The sequence below is a fragment of the Lissotriton vulgaris genome, chromosome 7 (genome assembly GCF_964263255.1).
Source record: "Lissotriton vulgaris chromosome 7, aLisVul1.2, whole genome shotgun sequence".
Taxonomy (NCBI): domain Eukaryota; kingdom Metazoa; phylum Chordata; class Amphibia; order Caudata; family Salamandridae; genus Lissotriton; species Lissotriton vulgaris.
This window is the reverse complement of record NC_141695.1, coordinates 1,389,684,345-1,389,700,293: the sequence shown is the minus strand read 5'-3', so window position 1 is coordinate 1,389,700,293 and position 15,949 is coordinate 1,389,684,345. Positions and strand designations below refer to the sequence as shown.

Genomic DNA, 15,949 nt, shown 5'->3' with positions numbered 1-15,949 from the left:
TGAAAGCTGTTAAAAATATGGAACGCTTCACGAATTTGCGTGTCATCCTTGCGCAGGGGCCATGCTAATCTTCTCTGTATCGTTCCAATTTTAGTATATGTGCTGCCGAAGCGAGCACACTTTATTGATGAACTGACAATGTTTATAAACTCTCTAAATCTACAGTCTCTAGACATAGGGTGGCCTGGCAGAGATGCTCAGATGGCCAGTACGCATTCAAATCTGAGCCAATGGTCAAAAATGTATGAAGAGTAGCAATCCATTATTCTTCACTGCATTTGTGGTCCAAGACTAAACACACCGTAAGTATGTAGATTATACCAGGTTTGCAAAGGCTCCTGGGTCGGGCTACAGACAAGGAGCATTGTGACGTCACGCTGCCTGTGGAACAGTGATATTAAAGGTGAAACAGCTGCACAGTAGGTTAGGTGAAGGGCTCTGAGAGTGGAAAGGCAGCATGCTTGGGTCCCTGGACAAGGTGAGCTTATGATAATGTGTCTGAATGTTCACCTGTGTTGTAATATTAAACCCCTTATTGTTGTAAACGCCTACTTACTAAGGAGTTCTCAAGCTCAGCCCCACACAGACCTGGAACTGATTATGTTAATGCAAACTATTTAAGAAACTGAGCCTGATCTAAAAGATTTCCTTGGATCTAGGACCATTTCGCCTAGCTTTTAGGTGCTTCCTTCTCCTAAAGTCCTTTGTAAAACTTGGGAAAACCTCACAGAACAGACTTCCAGGAGGTCAGATGGGTTCCCTTGTGCCTTCACACACACATACACACACTTTCTAGCCCACTTAAGGACAAAAGGATGCGTAAGTCTACATAGGGCCAGTGGCGCAATGGATAACGCGTCTGACTACGGATCAGAAGATTGTAGGTTCGACTCCTATCTGGCTCGGAAGGGTTGTAGGTCCCTGTTTGATTATATTCCTGTGGAATTTTTATTTACCTCAGACTTGTTGTAGGTTCAATATTCTCCAGCAGGACTCATCCAGCAGTTGTTCCACGGTAGAGCGCAAGTAATAGGACCACAGCTAGTTAAACGTTTCCCATTTGCTGCTGGACTCTATGTGATGGCCGTCACGTGGTGTGCTGCTTTTGTATTTCAACATGGGTCCCTGATACTCTTAATTGCGAAAAAGCTTGTTGACAAAAGTGTGTGTGCGCGAGGGTCTGTGGACGTAGGCAGGTGTGTGCACTTGAATGCTTAACCATTTACATGTGTGAGAGGAACAAACCAACTCCCTGTGGGCTGCAGGCTTACAACTGGTAGCCCCAGTAGCCAGGCAGAACCACAGGTAAGGAGAGAGAGAAAGTTGGTCCATTATTAGAGAAGGACCATAAGCATCTTGCACTGCTACCTTCTTCCCCTCTCAGCCACGATCGGCCAAGACCTCTCTATTAGGGTAGAGGGTGAACATTTCTTGGACCTCAGAAACTGAGGGATGTAGACCCAATATGTCCTCCAAGCGTCTAGACACCTGGTGCCCAATCTGGCATGGTGTTTTTCAGCTTACCCGACCAATCCGGTTGCAAGGTGGACTTTAACAATACTGCTAAAAAGGCACTCCCAGACATCCCTGAGGCCTTCATTTGCATAGGCCCTGCCCTTCTCTTTGTCCTGATTCCCACAAATCAACACAACACTGCAGCAGTATAGATTTGGGGGTGGTGAAGAATAATGACAGTGAGGCTAAAAAAGAGAAAGAAAAGTCCCAGAAGTCCTGCAGGCTTCCTTGCTAAATGCAGCTGAACATAGAGCGCACCTTCTTTACTGCAAAGCAAATACATTAAAAATGTTGAGGAGAGACTAATTGAAAAATACATATTACGGGGACAGCACTGGGACCTGCTTTATTTTTTCAATTAGTCTTGAAAACAAAAAAGATTTCTCTCCTGAAAGCTGTTAAAAATATGGAACGCTTCACGAATTTGCGTGTCATCCTTGCGCAGGGGCCATGCTAATCTTCTCTGTATCGTTCCAATTTTAGTATATGTGCTGCCGAAGCGAGCACACTTTATTGATGAACTGACAATGTTTATAAACTCTCTAAATCTACAGTCTCTAGACATAGGGTGGCCTGGCAGAGATGCTCAGATGGCCAGTACGCATTCAAATCTGAGCCAATGGTCAAAAATGTATGAAGAGTAGCAATCCATTATTCTTCACTGCATTTGTGGTCCAAGACTAAACACACCGTAAGTATGTAGATTATACCAGGTTTGCAAAGGCTCCTGGGTCGGGCTACAGACAAGGAGCATTGTGACGTCACGCTGCCTGTGGAACAGTGATATTAAAGGTGAAACAGCTGCACAGTAGGTTAGGTGAAGGGCTCTGAGAGTGGAAAGGCAGCATGCTTGGGTCCCAGGACAAGGTGAGCTTATGATAATGTGTCTGAATGTTCACCTGTGTTGTAATATTAAACCCCTTATTGTTGTAAACGCCTACTTACTAAGGAGTTCTCAAGCTCAGCCCCACACAGACCTGGAACTGATTATGTTAATGCAAACTATTTAAGAAACTGAGCCTGATCTAAAAGATTTCCTTGGATCTAGGACCATTTCGCCTAGCTTTTAGGTGCTTCCTTCTCCTAAAGTCCTTTGTAAAACTTGGGAAAACCTCACAGAACAGACTTCCAGGAGGTCAGATGGGTTCCCTTGTGCCTTCACACACACATACACACACTTTCTAGCCCACTTAAGGACAAAAGGATGCGTAAGTCTACATAGGGCCAGTGGCGCAATGGATAACGCGTCTGACTACGGATCAGAAGATTGTAGGTTCGACTCCTATCTGGCTCGGAAGGGTTGTAGGTCCCTGTTTGATTATATTCCTGTGGAATTTTTATTTACCTCAGACTTGTTGTAGGTTCAATATTCTCCAGCAGGACTCATCCAGCAGTTGTTCCACGGTAGAGCGCAAGTAATAGGACCACAGCTAGTTAAACGTTTCCCATTTGCTGCTGGACTCTATGTGATGGCCGTCACGTGGTGTGCTGCTTTTGTATTTCAACATGGGTCCCTGATACTCTTAATTGCGAAAAAGCTTGTTGACAAAAGTGTGTGTGCGCGAGGGTCTGTGGACGTAGGCAGGTGTGTGCACTTGAATGCTTACCCATTTACATGTGTGAGAGGAACAAACCAACTCCCTGTGGGCTGCAGGCTTACAACTGGTAGCCCCAGTAGCCAGGCAGAACCACAGGTAAGGAGAGAGAGAAAGTTGGTCCATTATTAGAGAAGGACCATAAGCATCTTGCACTGCTACCTTCTTCCCCTCTCAGCCATGATCGGCCAAGACCTCTCTATTAGGGTAGAGGGTGAACATTTCTTGGACCTCAGAAACTGAGGGATGTAGACCCAATATGTCCTCCAAGCGCCTAGACACCTGGTGCCCAATCTGGCATGGTGTTTTTCAGCTTACCCGACCAATCCGGTTGCAAGGTGGACTTTAACAATACTGCTAAAAAGGCACTCCCAGACATCCCTGAGGCCTTCATTTGCATAGGCCCTGCCCTTCTCTTTGTCCTGATTCCCACAAATCAACACAACACTGCAGCAGTATAGATTTGGGGGTGGTGAAGAATAATGACAGTGAGGCTAAAAAAGAGAAAGAAAAGTCCCAGAAGTCCTGCAGGCTTCCTTGCTAAATGCAGCTGAACATAGAGCGCACCTTCTTTACTGCAAAGCAAATACATTAAAAATGTTGAGGAGAGACTAATTGAAAAATACATATTACGGGGACAGCACTGGGACCTGCTTTATTTTTTCAATTAGTCTTGAAAACAAAAAAGATTTCTCTCCTGAAAGCTGTTAAAAATATGGAACGCTTCACGAATTTGCGTGTCATCCTTGCGCAGGGGCCATGCTAATCTTCTCTGTATCGTTCCAATTTTAGTATATGTGCTGCCGAAGCGAGCACACTTTATTGATGAACTGACAATGTTTATAAACTCTCTAAATCTACAGTCTCTAGACATAGGGTGGCCTGGCAGAGATGCTCAGATGGCCAGTACGCATTCAAATCTGAGCCAATGGTCAAAAATGTATGAAGAGTAGCAATCCATTATTCTTCACTGCATTTGTGGTCCAAGACTAAACACACCGTAAGTATGTAGATTATACCAGGTTTGCAAAGGCTCCTGGGTCGGGCTACAGACAAGGAGCATTGTGACGTCACGCTGCCTGTGGAACAGTGATATTAAAGGTGAAACAGCTGCACAGTAGGTTAGGTGAAGGGCTCTGAGAGTGGAAAGGCAGCATGCTTGGGTCCCTGGACAAGGTGAGCTTATGATAATGTGTCTGAATGTTCACCTGTGTTGTAATATTAAACCCCTTATTGTTGTAAACGCCTACTTACTAAGGAGTTCTCAAGCTCAGCCCCACACAGACCTGGAACTGATTATGTTAATGCAAACTATTTAAGAAACTGAGCCTGATCTAAAAGATTTCCTTGGATCTAGGACCATTTCGCCTAGCTTTTAGGTGCTTCCTTCTCCTAAAGTCCTTTGTAAAACTTGGGAAAACCTCACAGAACAGACTTCCAGGAGGTCAGATGGGTTTCCTTGTGCCTTCACACACACATACACACACTTTCTAGCCCACTTAAGGACAAAAGGATGCGTAAGTCTACATAGGGCCAGTGGCGCAATGGATAACGCGTCTGACTACGGATCAGAAGATTGTAGGTTCGACTCCTATCTGGCTCGGAAGGGTTGTAGGTCCCTGTTTGATTATATTCCTGTGGAATTTTTATTTACCTCAGACTTGTTGTAGGTTCAATATTCTCCAGCAGGACTCATCCAGCAGTTGTTCCACGGTAGAGCGCAAGTAATAGGACCACAGCTAGTTAAACGTTTCCCATTTGCTGCTGGACTCTATGTGATGGCCGTCACGTGGTGTGCTGCTTTTGTATTTCAACATGGGTCCCTGATACTCTTAATTGCGAAAAAGCTTGTTGACAAAAGTGTGTGTGCGCGAGGGTCTGTGGACGTAGGCAGGTGTGTGCACTTGAATGCTTACCCATTTACATGTGTGAGAGGAACAAACCAACTCCCTGTGGGCTGCAGGCTTACAACTGGTAGCCCCAGTAGCCAGGCAGAACCACAGGTAAGGAGAGAGAGAAAGTTGGTCCATTATTAGAGAAGGACCATAAGCATCTTGCACTGCTACCTTCTTCCCCTCTCAGCCACGATCGGCCAAGACCTCTCTATTAGGGTAGAGGGTGAACATTTCTTGGACCTCAGAAACTGAGGGATGTAGACCCAATATGTCCTCCAAGCGCCTAGACACCTGGTGCCCAATCTGGCATGGTGTTTTTCAGCTTACCCGACCAATCCGGTTGCAAGGTGGACTTTAACAATACTGCTAAAAAGGCACTCCCAGACATCCCTGAGGCCTTCATTTGCATAGGCCCTGCCCTTCTCTTTGTCCTGCTTCCCACAAATCAACACAACACTGCAGCAGTATAGATTTGGGGGTGGTGAAGAATAATGACAGTGAGGCTAAAAAAGAGAAAGAAAAGTCCCAGAAGTCCTGCAGGCTTCCTTGCTAAATGCAGCTGAACATAGAGCGCACCTTCTTTACTGCAAAGCAAATACATTAAAAATGTTGAGGAGAGACTAATTGAAAAATACATATTACGGGGACAGCACTGGGACCTGCTTTATTTTTTCAATTAGTCTTGAAAACAAAAAAGATTTCTCTCCTGAAAGCTGTTAAAAATATGGAACGCTTCACGAATTTGCGTGTCATCCTTGCGCAGGGGCCATGCTAATCTTCTCTGTATCGTTCCAATTTTAGTATATGTGCTGCCGAAGCGAGCACACTTTATTGATGAACTGACAATGTTTATAAACTCTCTAAATCTACAGTCTCTAGACATAGGGTGGCCTGGCAGAGATGCTCAGATGGCCAGTACGCATTCAAATCTGAGCCAATGGTCAAAAATGGATGAAGAGTAGCAATCCATTATTCTTCACTGCATTTGTGGTCCAAGACTAAACACACCGTAAGTATGTAGATTATACCAGGTTTGCAAAGGCTCCTGGGTCGGGCTACAGACAAGGAGCATTGTGACGTCACGCTGCCTGTGGAACAGTGATATTAAAGGTGAAACAGCTGCACAGTAGGTTAGGTGAAGGGCTCTGAGAGTGGAAAGGCAGCATGCTTGGGTCCCTGGACAAGGTGAGCTTATGATAATGTGTCTGAATGTTCACCTGTGTTGTAATATTAAACCCCTTATTGTTGTAAACGCCTACTTACTAAGGAGTTCTCAAGCTCAGCCCCACACAGACCTGGAACTGATTATGTTAATGCAAACTATTTAAGAAACTGAGCCTGATCTAAAAGATTTCCTTGGATCTAGGACCATTTCGCCTAGCTTTTAGGTGCTTCCTTCTCCTAAAGTCCTTTGTAAAACTTGGGAAAACCTCACAGAACAGACTTCCAGGAGGTCAGATGGGTTTCCTTGTGCCTTCACACACACATACACACACTTTCTAGCCCACTTAAGGACAAAAGGATGCGTAAGTCTACATAGGGCCAGTGGCGCAATGGATAACGCGTCTGACTACGGATCAGAAGATTGTAGGTTCGACTCCTATCTGGCTCGGAAGGGTTGTAGGTCCCTGTTTGATTATATTCCTGTGGAATTTTTATTTACCTCAGACTTGTTGTAGGTTCAATATTCTCCAGCAGGATTCATCCAGCAGTTGTTCCACGGTAGAGCGCAAGTAATAGGACCACAGCTAGTTAAACGTTTCCCATTTGCTGCTGGACTCTATGTGATGGCCGTCACGTGGTGTGCTGCTTTTGTATTTCAACATGGGTCCCTGATACTCTTAATTGCGAAAAAGCTTGTTGACAAAAGTGTGTGTGCGCGAGGGTCTGTGGACGTAGGCAGGTGTGTGCACTTGAATGCTTACCCATTTACATGTGTGAGAGGAACAAACCAACTCCCTGTGGGCTGCAGGCTTACAACTGGTAGCCCCAGTAGCCAGGCAGAACCACAGGTAAGGAGAGAGAGAAAGTTGGTCCATTATTAGAGAAGGACCATAAGCATCTTGCACTGCTACCTTCTTCCCCTCTCAGCCACGATCGGCCACGATCGGCCAAGGCCTCTCTATTAGGGTAGAGGGTGAACATTTCTTGGACCTCAGAAACTGAGGGATGTAGACCCAATATGTCCTCCAAGCGCCTAGAGACGTGGTGCCCAATCTGGCATGGTGTTTTTCAGCTTACCCGACCAATCCGGTTGCAAGGTGGACTTTAACAATACTGCTAAAAAGGCACTCCCAGACATCCCTGAGGCCTTCATTTGCATAGGCCCTGCCCTTCTCTTTGTCCTGATTCCCACAAATCAACACAACACTGCAGCAGTATAGATTTGGGGGTGGTGAAGAATAATGACAGTGAGGCTAAAAAAGAGAAAGAAAAGTCCCAGAAGTCCTGCAGGCTTCCTTGCTAAATGCAGCTGAACATAGAGCGCACCTTCTTTACTGCAAAGCAAATACATTAAAAATGTTGAGGAGAGACTAATTGAAAAATACATATTACGGGGACAGCACTGGGACCTGCTTTATTTTTTCAATTAGTCTTGAAAACAAAAAAGATTTCTCTCCTGAAAGCTGTTAAAAATATGGAACGCTTCACGAATTTGCGTGTCATCCTTGCGCAGGGGCCATGCTAATCTTCTCTGTATCGTTCCAATTTTAGTATATGTGCTGCCGAAGCGAGCACACTTTATTGATGAACTGACAATGTTTATAAACTCTCTAAATCTACAGTCTCTAGACATAGGGTGGCCTGGCAGAGATGCTCAGATGCCCAGTACGCATTCAAATCTGAGCCAATGGTCAAAAATGTATGAAGAGTAGCAATCCATTATTCTTCACTGCATTTGTGGTCCAAGACTAAACACACCGTAAGTATGTAGATTATACCAGGTTTGCAAAGGCTCCTGGGTCGGGCTACAGACAAGGAGCATTGTGACGTCACGCTGCCTGTGGAACAGTGATATTAAAGGTGAAACAGCTGCACAGTAGGTTAGGTGAAGGGCTCTGAGAGTGGAAAGGCAGCATGCTTGGGTCCCTGGACAAGGTGAGCTTATGATAATGTGTCTGAATGTTCACCTGTGTTGTAATATTAAACCCCTTATTGTTGTAAACGCCTACTTACTAAGGAGTTCTCAAGCTCAGCCCCACACAGACCTGGAACTGATTATGTTAATGCAAACTATTTAAGAAACTGAGCCTGATCTAAAAGATTTCCTTGGATCTAGGACCATTTCGCCTAGCTTTTAGGTGCTTCCTTCTCCTAAAGTCCTTTGTAAAACTTGGGAAAACCTCACAGAACAGACTTCCAGGAGGTCAGATGGGTTCCCTTGTGCCTTCACACACACATACACACACTTTCTAGCCCACTTAAGGACAAAAGGATGCGTAAGTCTACATAGGGCCAGTGGCGCAATGGATAACGCGTCTGACTACGGATCAGAAGATTGTAGGTTCGACTCCTATCTGGCTCGGAAGGGTTGTAGGTCCCTGTTTGATTATATTCCTGTGGAATTTTTATTTACCTCAGACTTGTTGTAGGTTCAATATTCTCCAGCAGGACTCATCCAGCAGTTGTTCCACGGTAGAGCGCAAGTAATAGGACCACAGCTAGTTAAACGTTTCCCATTTGCTGCTGGACTCTATGTGATGGCCGTCACGTGGTGTGCTGCTTTTGTATTTCAACATGGGTCCCTGATACTCTTAATTGCGAAAAAGCTTGTTGACAAAAGTGTGTGTGCGCGAGGGTCTGTGGACGTAGGCAGGTGTGTGCACTTGAATGCTTACCCATTTACATGTGTGAGAGGAACAAACCAACTCCCTGTGGGCTGCAGGCTTACAACTGGTAGCCCCAGTAGCCAGGCAGAACCACAGGTAAGGAGAGAGAGAAAGTTGGTCCATTATTAGAGAAGGACCATAAGCATCTTGCACTGCTACCTTCTTCCCCTCTCAGCCACGATCGGCCAAGACCTCTCTATTAGGGTAGAGGGTGAACATTTCTTGGACCTCAGAAACTGAGGGATGTAGACCCAATATGTCCTCCAAGCGCCTAGACACCTGGTGCCCAATCTGGCATGGTGTTTTTCAGCTTACCCGACCAATCCGGTTGCAAGGTGGACTTTAACAATACTGCTAAAAAGGCACTCCCAGACATCCCTGAGGCCTTCATTTGCATAGGCCCTGCCCTTCTCTTTGTCCTGCTTCCCACAAATCAACACAACACTGCAGCAGTATAGATTTGGGGGTGGTGAAGAATAATGACAGTGAGGCTAAAAAAGAGAAAGAAAAGTCCCAGAAGTCCTGCAGGCTTCCTTGCTAAATGCAGCTGAACATAGAGCGCACCTTCTTTACTGCAAAGCAAATACATTAAAAATGTTGAGGAGAGACTAATTGAAAAATACATATTACGGGGACAGCACTGGGACCTGCTTTATTTTTTCAATTAGTCTTGAAAACAAAAAAGATTTCTCTCCTGAAAGCTGTTAAAAATATGGAACGCTTCACGAATTTGCGTGTCATCCTTGCGCAGGGGCCATGCTAATCTTCTCTGTATCGTTCCAATTTTAGTATATGTGCTGCCGAAGCGAGCACACTTTATTGATGAACTGACAATGTTTATAAACTCTCTAAATCTACAGTCTCTAGACATAGGGTGGCCTGGCAGAGATGCTCAGATGGCCAGTACGCATTCAAATCTGAGCCAATGGTCAAAAATGGATGAAGAGTAGCAATCCATTATTCTTCACTGCATTTGTGGTCCAAGACTAAACACACCGTAAGTATGTAGATTATACCAGGTTTGCAAAGGCTCCTGGGTCGGGCTACAGACAAGGAGCATTGTGACGTCACGCTGCCTGTGGAACAGTGATATTAAAGGTGAAACAGCTGCACAGTAGGTTAGGTGAAGGGCTCTGAGAGTGGAAAGGCAGCATGCTTGGGTCCCTGGACAAGGTGAGCTTATGATAATGTGTCTGAATGTTCACCTGTGTTGTAATATTAAACCCCTTATTGTTGTAAACGCCTACTTACTAAGGAGTTCTCAAGCTCAGCCCCACACAGACCTGGAACTGATTATGTTAATGCAAACTATTTAAGAAACTGAGCCTGATCTAAAAGATTTCCTTGGATCTAGGACCATTTCGCCTAGCTTTTAGGTGCTTCCTTCTCCTAAAGTCCTTTGTAAAACTTGGGAAAACCTCACAGAACAGACTTCCAGGAGGTCAGATGGGTTCCCTTGTGCCTTCACACACACATACACACACTTTCTAGCCCACTTAAGGACAAAAGGATGCGTAAGTCTACATAGGGCCAGTGGCGCAATGGATAACGCGTCTGACTACGGATCAGAAGATTGTAGGTTCGACTCCTATCTGGCTCGGAAGGGTTGTAGGTCCCTGTTTGATTATATTCCTGTGGAATTTTTATTTACCTCAGACTTGTTGTAGGTTCAATATTCTCCAGCAGGACTCATCCAGCAGTTGTTCCACGGTAGAGCGCAAGTAATAGGACCACAGCTAGTTAAACGTTTCCCATTTGCTGCTGGACTCTATGTGATGGCCGTCACGTGGTGTGCTGCTTTTGTATTTCAACATGGGTCCCTGATACTCTTAATTGCGAAAAAGCTTGTTGACAAAAGTGTGTGTGCGCGAGGGTCTGTGGACGTAGGCAGGTGTGTGCACTTGAATGCTTACCCATTTACATGTGTGAGAGGAACAAACCAACTCCCTGTGGGCTGCAGGCTTACAACTGGTAGCCCCAGTAGCCAGGCAGAACCACAGGTAAGGAGAGAGAGAAAGTTGGTCCATTATTAGAGAAGGACCATAAGCATCTTGCACTGCTACCTTCTTCCCCTCTCAGCCACGATCGGCCAAGACCTCTCTATTAGGGTAGAGGGTGAACATTTCTTGGACCTCAGAAACTGAGGGATGTAGACCCAATATGTCCTCCAAGCGCCTAGAGACCTGGTGCCCAATCTGGCATGGTGTTTTTCAGCTTACCCGACCAATCCGGTTGCAAGGTGGACTTTAACAATACTGCTAAAAAGGCACTCCCAGACATCCCTGAGGCCTTCATTTGCATAGGCCCTGCCCTTCTCTTTGTCCTGATTCCCACAAATCAACACAACACTGCAGCAGTATAGATTTGGGGGTGGTGAAGAATAATGACAGTGAGGCTAAAAAAGAGAAAGAAAAGTCCCAGAAGTCCTGCAGGCTTCCTTGCTAAATGCAGCTGAACATAGAGCGCACCTTCTTTACTGCAAAGCAAATACATTAAAAATGTTGAGGAGAGACTAATTGAAAAATACATATTACGGGGACAGCACTGGGACCTGCTTTATTTTTTCAATTAGTCTTGAAAACAAAAAAGATTTCTCTCCTGAAAGCTGTTAAAAATATGGAACGCTTCACGAATTTGCGTGTCATCCTTGCGCAGGGGCCATGCTAATCTTCTCTGTATCGTTCCAATTTTAGTATATGTGCTGCCGAAGCGAGCACACTTTATTGATGAACTGACAATGTTTATAAACTCTCTAAATCTACAGTCTCTAGACATAGGGTGGCCTGGCAGAGATGCTCAGATGGCCAGTACGCATTCAAATCTGAGCCAATGGTCAAAAATGGATGAAGAGTAGCAATCCATTATTCTTCACTGCATTTGTGGTCCAAGACTAAACACACCGTAAGTATGTAGATTATACCAGGTTTGCAAAGGCTCCTGGGTCGGGCTACAGACAAGGAGCATTGTGACGTCACGCTGCCTGTGGAACAGTGATATTAAAGGTGAAACAGCTGCACAGTAGGTTAGGTGAAGGGCTCTGAGAGTGGAAAGGCAGCATGCTTGGGTCCCTGGACAAGGTGAGCTTATGATAATGTGTCTGAATGTTCACCTGTGTTGTAATATTAAACCCCTTATTGTTGTAAACGCCTACTTACTAAGGAGTTCTCAAGCTCAGCCCCACACAGACCTGGAACTGATTATGTTAATGCAAACTATTTAAGAAACTGAGCCTGATCTAAAAGATTTCCTTGGATCTAGGACCATTTCGCCTAGCTTTTAGGTGCTTCCTTCTCCTAAAGTCCTTTGTAAAACTTGGGAAAACCTCACAGAACAGACTTCCAGGAGGTCAGATGGGTTTCCTTGTGCCTTCACACACACATACACACACTTTCTAGCCCACTTAAGGACAAAAGGATGCGTAAGTCTACATAGGGCCAGTGGCGCAATGGATAACGCGTCTGACTACGGATCAGAAGATTGTAGGTTCGACTCCTATCTGGCTCGGAAGGGTTGTAGGTCCCTGTTTGATTATATTCCTGTGGAATTTTTATTTACCTCAGACTTGTTGTAGGTTCAATATTCTCCAGCAGGATTCATCCAGCAGTTGTTCCACGGTAGAGCGCAAGTAATAGGACCACAGCTAGTTAAACGTTTCCCATTTGCTGCTGGACTCTATGTGATGGCCGTCACGTGGTATGCTGCTTTTGTATTTCAACATGGGTCCCTGATACTCTTAATTGCGAAAAAGCTTGTTGACAAAAGTGTGTGTGCGCGAGGGTCTGTGGACGTAGGCAGGTGTGTGCACTTGAATGCTTACCCATTTACATGTGTGAGAGGAACAAACCAACTCCCTGTGGGCTGCAGGCTTACAACTGGTAGCCCCAGTAGCCAGGCAGAACCACAGGTAAGGAGAGAGAGAAAGTTGGTCCATTATTAGAGAAGGACCATAAGCATCTTGCACTGCTACCTTCTTCCCCTCTCAGCCACGATCGGCCAAGACCTCTCTATTAGGGTAGAGGGTGAACATTTCTTGGACCTCAGAAACTGAGGGATGTAGACCCAATATGTCCTCCAAGCGCCTAGAGACCTGGTGCCCAATCTGGCATGGTGTTTTTCAGCTTACCCGACCAATCCGGTTGCAAGGTGGACTTTAACAATACTGCTAAAAAGGCACTCCCAGACATCCCTGAGGCCTTCATTTGCATAGGCCCTGCCCTTCTCTTTGTCCTGATTCCCACAAATCAACACAACACTGCAGCAGTATAGATTTGGGGGTGGTGAAGAATAATGACAGTGAGGCTAAAAAAGAGAAAGAAAAGTCCCAGAAGTCCTGCAGGCTTCCTTGCTAAATGCAGCTGAACATAGAGCGCACCTTCTTTACTGCAAAGCAAATACATTAAAAATGTTGAGGAGAGACTAATTGAAAAATACATATTACGGGGACAGCACTGGGACCTGCTTTATTTTTTCAATTAGTCTTGAAAACAAAAAAGATTTCTCTCCTGAAAGCTGTTAAAAATATGGAACGCTTCACGAATTTGCGTGTCATCCTTGCGCAGGGGCCATGCTAATCTTCTCTGTATCGTTCCAATTTTAGTATATGTGCTGCCGAAGCGAGCACACTTTATTGATGAACTGACAATGTTTATAAACTCTCTAAATCTACAGTCTCTAGACATAGGGTGGCCTGGCAGAGATGCTCAGATGGCCAGTACGCATTCAAATCTGAGCCAATGGTCAAAAATGTATGAAGAGTAGCAATCCATTATTCTTCACTGCATTTGTGGTCCAAGACTAAACACACCGTAAGTATGTAGATTATACCAGGTTTGCAAAGGCTCCTGGGTCGGGCTACAGACAAGGAGCATTGTGACGTCACGCTGCCTGTGGAACAGTGATATTAAAGGTGAAACAGCTGCACAGTAGGTTAGGTGAAGGGCTCTGAGAGTGGAAAGGCAGCATGCTTGGGTCCCTGGACAAGGTGAGCTTATGATAATGTGTCTGAATGTTCACCTGTGTTGTAATATTAAACCCCTTATTGTTGTAAACGCCTACTTACTAAGGAGTTCTCAAGCTCAGCCCCACACAGACCTGGAACTGATTATGTTAATGCAAACTATTTAAGAAACTGAGCCTGATCTAAAAGATTTCCTTGGATCTAGGACCATTTCGCCTAGCTTTTAGGTGCTTCCTTCTCCTAAAGTCCTTTGTAAAACTTGGGAAAACCTCACAGAACAGACTTCCAGGAGGTCAGATGGGTTTCCTTGTGCCTTCACACACACATACACACACTTTCTAGCCCACTTAAGGACAAAAGGATGCGTAAGTCTACATAGGGCCAGTGGCGCAATGGATAACGCGTCTGACTACGGATCAGAAGATTGTAGGTTCGACTCCTATCTGGCTCGGAAGGGTTGTAGGTGCCTGTTTGATTATATTCCTGTGGAATTTTTATTTACCTCAGACTTGTTGTAGGTTCAATATTCTCCAGCAGGATTCATCCAGCAGTTGTTCCACGGTAGAGCGCAAGTAATAGGACCACAGCTAGTTAAACGTTTCCCATTTGCTGCTGGACTCTATGTGATGGCCGTCACGTGGTGTGCTGCTTTTGTATTTCAACATGGGTCCCTGATACTCTTAATTGCGAAAAAGCTTGTTGACAAAAGTGTGTGTGCGCGAGGGTCTGTGGACGTAGGCAGGTGTGTGCACTTGAATGCTTACCCATTTACATGTGTGAGAGGAACAAACCAACTCCCTGTGGGCTGCAGGCTTACAACTGGTAGCCCCAGTAGCCAGGCAGAACCACAGGTAAGGAGAGAGAGAAAGTTGGTCCATTATTAGAGAAGGACCATAAGCATCTTGCACTGCTACCTTCTTCCCCTCTCAGCCACGATCGGCCAAGACCTCTCTATTAGGGTAGAGGGTGAACATTTCTTGGACCTCAGAAACTGAGGGATGTAGACCCAATATGTCCTCCAAGCGCCTAGAGACCTGGTGCCCAATCTGGCATGGTGTTTTTCAGCTTACCCGACCAATCCGGTTGCAAGGTGGACTTTAACAATACTGCTAAAAAGGCACTCCCAGACATCCCTGAGGCCTTCATTTGCATAGGCCCTGCCCTTCTCTTTGTCCTGATTCCCACAAATCAACACAACACTGCAGCAGTATAGATTTGGGGGTGGTGAAGAATAATGACAGTGAGGCTAAAAAAGAGAAAGAAAAGTCCCAGAAGTCCTGCAGGCTTCCTTGCTAAATGCAGCTGAACATAGAGCGCACCTTCTTTACTGCAAAGCAAATACATTAAAAATGTTGAGGAGAGACTAATTGAAAAATACATATTACGGGGACAGCACTGGGACCTGCTTTATTTTTTCAATTAGTCTTGAAAACAAAAAAGATTTCTCTCCTGAAAGCTGTTAAAAATATGGAACGCTTCACGAATTTGCGTGTCATCCTTGCGCAGGGGCCATGCTAATCTTCTCTGTATCGTTCCAATTTTAGTATATGTGCTGCCGAAGCGAGCACACTTTATTGATGAACTGACAATGTTTATAAACTCTCTAAATCTACAGTCTCTAGACATAGGGTGGCCTGGCAGAGATGCTCAGATGGCCAGTACGCATTCAAATCTGAGCCAATGGTCAAAAATGTATGAAGAGTAGCAATCCATTATTCTTCACTGCATTTGTGGTCCAAGACTAAACACACCGTAAGTATGTAGATTATACCAGGTTTGCAAAGGCTCCTGGGTCGGGCTACAGACAAGGAGCATTGTGACGTCACGCTGCCTGTGGAACAGTGATATTAAAGGTGAAACAGCTGCACAGTAGGTTAGGTGAAGGGCTCTGAGAGTGGAAAGGCAGCATGCTTGGGTCCCTGGACAAGGTGAGCTTATGATAATGTGTCTGAATGTTCACCTGTGTTGTAATATTAAACCCCTTATTGTTGTAAACGCCTACTTACTAAGGAGTTCTCAAGCTCAGCCCCACACAGACCTGGAACTGATTATGTTAATGCAAACTATTTAAGAAACTGAGCCTGATCTAAAAGATTTCCTTGGATCTAGGACCATTTCGCCTAGCTTTTAGGTGCTTCCTTCTCCTAAAGTCCTTTG

At 45.1% G+C, this 15,949-nt stretch overlaps 17 non-coding genes across 17 annotated transcripts; 8 read left to right on the top strand and 9 right to left on the bottom strand.

Moving 5' to 3' along the window:
* Window positions 1-11: 11 nt before the first annotated feature.
* LOC147704358 (U6 spliceosomal RNA) lies at window positions 12-118 on the bottom strand. The gene has a single exon (XR_015298914.1). It is a non-coding gene; the product is annotated as a U6 spliceosomal RNA (small nuclear RNA).
* A 714-nt stretch (window positions 119-832) lies between these two features.
* On the top strand, window positions 833-905 carry TRNAR-ACG (transfer RNA arginine (anticodon ACG)). The gene has a single exon. It is a non-coding gene; the product is annotated as a tRNA-Arg (tRNA).
* A 1,010-nt stretch (window positions 906-1,915) lies between these two features.
* On the bottom strand, window positions 1,916-2,022 carry LOC147704356 (U6 spliceosomal RNA). The gene has a single exon (XR_015298913.1). It is a non-coding gene; the product is annotated as a U6 spliceosomal RNA (small nuclear RNA).
* A 714-nt stretch (window positions 2,023-2,736) lies between these two features.
* TRNAR-ACG (transfer RNA arginine (anticodon ACG)) lies at window positions 2,737-2,809 on the top strand. The gene has a single exon. It is a non-coding gene; the product is annotated as a tRNA-Arg (tRNA).
* Window positions 2,810-3,819: 1,010 nt separating this feature from the next.
* On the bottom strand, window positions 3,820-3,926 carry LOC147704354 (U6 spliceosomal RNA). The gene has a single exon (XR_015298912.1). It is a non-coding gene; the product is annotated as a U6 spliceosomal RNA (small nuclear RNA).
* Window positions 3,927-4,640: 714 nt separating this feature from the next.
* TRNAR-ACG (transfer RNA arginine (anticodon ACG)) lies at window positions 4,641-4,713 on the top strand. The gene has a single exon. It is a non-coding gene; the product is annotated as a tRNA-Arg (tRNA).
* Window positions 4,714-5,723: 1,010 nt separating this feature from the next.
* LOC147704352 (U6 spliceosomal RNA) lies at window positions 5,724-5,830 on the bottom strand. Its single transcript, XR_015298911.1, has one exon. It is a non-coding gene; the product is annotated as a U6 spliceosomal RNA (small nuclear RNA).
* Window positions 5,831-6,544: 714 nt separating this feature from the next.
* TRNAR-ACG (transfer RNA arginine (anticodon ACG)) lies at window positions 6,545-6,617 on the top strand. Its single transcript has one exon. It is a non-coding gene; the product is annotated as a tRNA-Arg (tRNA).
* Window positions 6,618-7,637: 1,020 nt separating this feature from the next.
* Window positions 7,638-7,744, bottom strand: LOC147704350 (U6 spliceosomal RNA). The gene has a single exon (XR_015298910.1). It is a non-coding gene; the product is annotated as a U6 spliceosomal RNA (small nuclear RNA).
* Window positions 7,745-8,458: 714 nt separating this feature from the next.
* Window positions 8,459-8,531, top strand: TRNAR-ACG (transfer RNA arginine (anticodon ACG)). Its single transcript has one exon. It is a non-coding gene; the product is annotated as a tRNA-Arg (tRNA).
* A 1,010-nt stretch (window positions 8,532-9,541) lies between these two features.
* On the bottom strand, window positions 9,542-9,648 carry LOC147704348 (U6 spliceosomal RNA). Its single transcript, XR_015298909.1, has one exon. It is a non-coding gene; the product is annotated as a U6 spliceosomal RNA (small nuclear RNA).
* A 714-nt stretch (window positions 9,649-10,362) lies between these two features.
* Window positions 10,363-10,435, top strand: TRNAR-ACG (transfer RNA arginine (anticodon ACG)). The gene has a single exon. It is a non-coding gene; the product is annotated as a tRNA-Arg (tRNA).
* A 1,010-nt stretch (window positions 10,436-11,445) lies between these two features.
* On the bottom strand, window positions 11,446-11,552 carry LOC147704346 (U6 spliceosomal RNA). Its single transcript, XR_015298908.1, has one exon. It is a non-coding gene; the product is annotated as a U6 spliceosomal RNA (small nuclear RNA).
* A 714-nt stretch (window positions 11,553-12,266) lies between these two features.
* Window positions 12,267-12,339, top strand: TRNAR-ACG (transfer RNA arginine (anticodon ACG)). The gene has a single exon. It is a non-coding gene; the product is annotated as a tRNA-Arg (tRNA).
* Window positions 12,340-13,349: 1,010 nt separating this feature from the next.
* On the bottom strand, window positions 13,350-13,456 carry LOC147704344 (U6 spliceosomal RNA). The gene has a single exon (XR_015298907.1). It is a non-coding gene; the product is annotated as a U6 spliceosomal RNA (small nuclear RNA).
* Window positions 13,457-14,170: 714 nt separating this feature from the next.
* On the top strand, window positions 14,171-14,243 carry TRNAR-ACG (transfer RNA arginine (anticodon ACG)). The gene has a single exon. It is a non-coding gene; the product is annotated as a tRNA-Arg (tRNA).
* Window positions 14,244-15,253: 1,010 nt separating this feature from the next.
* On the bottom strand, window positions 15,254-15,360 carry LOC147704342 (U6 spliceosomal RNA). Its single transcript, XR_015298906.1, has one exon. It is a non-coding gene; the product is annotated as a U6 spliceosomal RNA (small nuclear RNA).
* Window positions 15,361-15,949: the final 589 nt, after the last annotated feature.